Raw genomic sequence first — 5,299 nt, 5'->3', positions numbered from 1 at the left:
TGGTAGAGAATAATAAAATTTCGAAGGGGGAGAACTCTAGAAAGGTTCCCTGAAGCCACAGGTCAGTGATTTGTTCAGTCCAGTGTGTGTAGGAGGCTGTAGGGGAGAGCATCCAGGCGTCCGTGGCCAAAGCTTTCAGGAACAGGGACCATCGATGAGGCAGGTCCATTCTAACAGCGGGTTAGCTGATCTGGTGAAGAGCGGGCAGGATCTTCAGTGGCCAGGAGCTGGTAGTTTCTAAGTAAAAGCTGGTTAAAAGTTTGGTTAGAAATTTTTTTAAGTTGAGTTTGAATGAATTTTATAATGCAGGGCAGGAAAAGACAGGCTATAAATATAACAGTGAGGGGTCCTAATATTGGCCATACCCAGGTGAGAAGGGAGTTTTGGAAAAAAAGAGGAAAAAGGATCAGGGCGGTTGGCTCGGAGGTCTGAGGCTAGGTTGGTGAGTTTGATAATATTGGTTTCGACTAGCCCCGACTCATTGATATAATAGCAACATTCTTCCCAGAGGAAGATGCAAGTGCTGCCCTTTTCTGCCGTGAGGAGGTCTAGTGCTCGGCGGTTTTGTAAGGTAACTTTAGCTAGGGAGGTGATTTGTCTTTGTAGATATGGGTAGGAGGCTTGAGAGGTTAGTTTACTCCCTGTAAGGGGGATGGTAAGGGGCTTTTGGCATCCAGCTGGAGAACAGTCCACCATGGAAGAGAGTTGTTTGGTGGTTTTACCTTGTCCCCCTGTATAAGTTTCTCGCACTGTGAACCGCCAAACGTACAAGGATTTAGAGGCACCTACTAGGTACAGTAAGAGAAACAGGATAACGTTAACAGGAGTGGTCATTGTTCCTGTAGTGGAGGGAGACTTGGGAGTCGGGATAAACGGAGTTTGAGGGGGTTAGAGGGGTGAGGGGTGCAGGCAGAGGTGCTAGTTTCTTGAAGGGGTGTGTCCTGAACTTGTAGGTCATGCGTAGATTCCGTGGAATCCGTTGGTGAAGTCGGGAGGCAGGGTTTTAACCTAGAAGTGTCTACCCACCCAGAAAAGGTGTCCACAAATACCAGGAGGTAGCGATGGCGTCGAACCGGAGACATGTGGGTAAAGTCAACCTGCCAATCTGCCGCTGGAATATTTCCCCTGGCTTGGTGTGAGGGGTAGGGTTTGGCTTTTAAGGGGGTGTTAGGATTTGGGCACTGACAAATGGAACAGTTGCAGGAAATGTGTTGTAAAAGGGTTTTGTCTGAAGGGGTTAGAGAGAAAAAGGTTTGGAGAAAATGGNGGAATGGAATAAGTCATGGAGAAGGTGAAAGAGAGTGGGTTTGTCAGGTTCAGTGGGATTATTTGTATCAATAGGTACATCAAGTAGACAGAGGGGAAAGAAGGGTTCTGGGGATTCCTGGGGAGCTGTGTCCACCTCCGCCTCCCCCTCTGCCTCCCCCTCTGCCACCCGCTCCAGCTTAAGAGATATGGGTGGACGGTGGGGCGGGCCGTGAGCGACGCAGGGGAAATGGGAGGGCTGGGGCTTTGTGGTAGCGGCCGCTCAGGCCATATTATCAGCGTTGCAGTTACCTTGGGTTACGAGGGAGTTGTCCCTTTTGTGGGCCTTACAGTGGATGACCCCCAGTTGTTTTGGCAACTGCGGGGCTTCAAGAAGTTTGTTTATTAGGGCAGAGTTAGTTATGGTATTACCTTTGGTGTTAAGTAGCCCCCGTTCCTTCCAAATGGCTGCGTGTGACAGCAAGATGTGGAATACATACTTAGAGTCTGTGTATAGATTAAGGGATTTTCCTTCTGCGAGTATGCAGGCACAGATGGCAGCAAGGAGCTCGGCCTGTTGGTTAGTAATGCCTGATGGTAATGGGAACACCTCTATGACTGAGTGGAGGGATACTATAGCATACCCTGCATAATGTTTGTTGTCCTGTTTAAAGGAGGATCCATCTGTGAACCAAGTGTAATCAGCCTGGGGAAGGGGGCCCTCGGAAACTGAGGAATGACAGGGGATGAAGTCTTGGAGGGCCTCCGTACAATTGTGGACCGGCGCGTCAAGTGAGGAAGATACTGGGAGGAGAGTAGCTGGATTTAGGGGTGGGCAAGGAAGGAATGAAAGGGATGGGTTTTGTAAAAAGGAAGAAAGTAGGGCTAGGAGCCTGGACGGGGGAAGGGAATGTAGNTACATACTTAGAGTCTGTGTATAGATTAAGGGATTTTCCTTCTGCGAGTATGCAGGCACAGATGGCAGCAAGGAGCTCGGCCTGTTGGTTAGTAATGCCTGATGGTAATGGGAACACCTCTATGACTGAGTGGAGGGATACTATAGCATACCCTGCATAATGTTTGTTGTCCTGTTTAAAGGAGGATCCATCTGTGAACCAAGTGTAATCAGCCTGGGGAAGGGGGCCCTCGGAAACTGAGGAATGACAGGGGATGAAGTCTTGGAGGGCCTCCGTACAATTGTGGACCGGCGCGTCAAGTGAGGAAGATACTGGGAGGAGAGTAGCTGGATTTAGGGGTGGGCAAGGAAGGAATGAAAGGGATGGGTTGTGTAAAAAGGAAGAAAGTAGGGCTAGGAGCCTGGACGGGGGAAGGGAATGTAGTGCCTTGTAGGTGAGGAGGTCTTTTAGATGGTGAGGTGAGAGTATGGTTAAGGGTGCCCGGAACGTTAATTTGTGTGCTTCCCTTTGTAATGCATTTCCGGCTGCCAGAACCCAGAGGCAGGGGGCCCACCTGCGTACAGTGGGGTCAAGTTGTTTGGATAAATATGCTACTGGGGCAAAGGAGGGGCCATATGTTTGTCCCAGGACTCCCAAGGCTTGACCCTCTTTTTCATGGATATAGAGTGAAAAAGGTTTGGTGAGGTCAGGAAGATGTAAAACAGGAGCACTAACTAGAGCTTGGCAGAGTCTTTGGAATGCCTTGTTAGGGGAGGAGGACAGGGGCTCATTTGGATCTCCCTTGGCCAGATTGTACAATGGGTGGGCCATTAGGGAAAAGTTGGGGATCCAGGTCCTAAAATACCCAGCTAGGCCCAGGAAGGACAAAATTTCTGTTTTGGTTTTTGGAATGGGTAAAGAGGACAGTAATTGTTTTCTGTCAAGGGTGATTGATTTTTTGGAGGGGGATAATTGGAACCCTAAATAGGTAACAGTGGAGTGTGATACCTGAACCTTAGAAGGGGAGACACGATATCCTTTGTCTGCCAGGAAGTTGAGAAGCGAAGCTGTGTCTGCCTGTGACTGTTCCTAAGAGGGACTACAAAGTAGAAGGTCATCTACATACTGTAAAAGGATTGATTGAGGGTGAGAGGTATGGAATAGTTTTAGGTCCTGGGCCAGTGTTTGGCCGAAAAGGTGTGGGCTATCCCGGAATCCCTGGGGGAGGACAGTCCAGGAGAGTTGTTCAGAGAGTTGTGTATTGGGATCAGTCCAGGTAAAGGCAAACATGTCTTGGGAAGCGAGGTCCAGGGGAATGGAAAAGAATGCATCTTTTAAGTCTAGGACTGAATAATGAGTTGTGGAAGCCAGGATCTGGGATAAAAGAGTGTAGGGATTGGGCACTAAAGGATGGATGGGAATAACAGCAGCATTAATTAGGCGGAGATCTTGGACTAGTCAGTAAGACCCGTTCGGCTTTTTTACTGCCAGTATGGGGGTGTTGAATGGTGAGTGGGTATGGCGGATGTATCGTATGGGTAAAAGCCCATGGAGGACTGCAGTACTAAGAGGGTACTGTGGTTGACTTATGTATTTAGAGGGATTTTTTAGCTTTATTGTCACAGGGACACAATGTGCAGAGGAGGGGTTATTGGTGTCCCATACAACAGGGTTAACAGGATGTAGTAGAGAAGGGTATGTGTCCTGATCCTTTTCAGGGAGGAGTGCTAATAGGAAAGGGGTTGTAGGAGATGGAGAGATATGGAAATGGAGACATGTAGCTGAGCGAGGATGTCCCGGCCCAACAAGGGAGTGGGACATTGAGGCATAACCAGAAATGAGTGGGAAAAAGGAGAAGGAACACCTTCGATATGGCAAGTTAGTGGAGGTGTTCTGTGAGGGTATATATGTTTTCCTCCTACCCCGACTATAGGGGAAATGTTACGTGTGGTTGGGCCCCGAAACTCCTTTAAGACCGAAAAAGTGGCTCCTGTGTCCAGGAAGAAGGAAACAGATTGGCCATCCACAACAATAGCTACCCTGGGCTCACTTTTTGTGATGGTCATGGTCGGGAAGGACCCAGGGCCCCGTCAATCCTCTTCAGCCAGTCCCACTAGAGGTGTTTGAGGTGTCCGGGATGGCTAGGGCTTGTTAGGCCAATCTCCCCTTCGGGTAATTGGGCAGTCCAAGCCCCAATGTCCCAATTTTTGACATTTAGGGCATGGTGTGGTGGGCGGTCTGGGGAAAGGACAGGACCGAGACCAATGACCCTCCTGTCTGCATTTAAAGCAAGCCCCGGGTGGAGCATTAGGTTTAGTAGAGTGCCCAGAAGGCATTTTTATGATCTGGGCCAGCATTTGAAAGTTGGCGTGATCAGCCCTCTGCTTCTGCCGTTCTTTTTCCTCCTCCCTATTATGGAAAAATTTAAATGCCACTGATAAGATTTTGGTTTGTGGGGTGGCAGGGCCTTGTTCTAATTTTTTTAGTTTAGCCCTAATGTTGGGGTAGGATTGGGCCAGGAAATATGTCATAAGGACATGACGGCCATCTTCTGAGAGGGGGTCTAGGTTGGTGTATTGTTGAAAGGCTTGAGATAATCTGTGTAGAAATTCAGAGGGTGTTTCTTCCTTTTTTTGAATTACATCTTGGATTTTTTGGAAATTGACTACTTTGTGGGTGGCCTTTTTGAGACCAGCCATGAGACAAGAAGCAAAGCGATCCCTAGCCTGAATTCCCAGTGGTGTGTTGTAATCCCAGTGTGGATCCTGTTTGGGAACTGCCTGTGGGCCTAGTGGGAAAGCAGGGCCTGTGCGGTGGGTTTCATCTGCATGGGCTTGGGCCACGTCCCAGACACGGCGGCACTCCTCAGGAAGGAGGGTGTTGGCTAGGAGCATATAGATGTCGTAGTGAGTGAGACTGTATGCCTGAAGGACCCATTGGAATTCCTTAATGTAAGTAGAGGGGTCAGTGGTAAAGGATCCTAATCTTTTTTTTAGCTGAGTAAGGTCGGCTAGTGAGAAGGGAACATGGACTCAGACAACTCCCTCAGTGCCAGCCACCTCACGGAGGAGAGCCATGGTAGAAACGGGGGGTCCCTGAGAATGTGTGACAGGAGGGCTAAAAGCAGCGGCAGAGGGAGGATCAGGAAGTGGAGGGGC

This window comes from Galeopterus variegatus, unplaced genomic scaffold (assembly GCF_000696425.1).
Source record: "Galeopterus variegatus unplaced genomic scaffold, G_variegatus-3.0.2 Scaffold13, whole genome shotgun sequence".
NCBI lineage: Eukaryota > Metazoa > Chordata > Mammalia > Dermoptera > Cynocephalidae > Galeopterus > Galeopterus variegatus.
Note: the sequence above shows the minus strand (reverse complement) of the source record.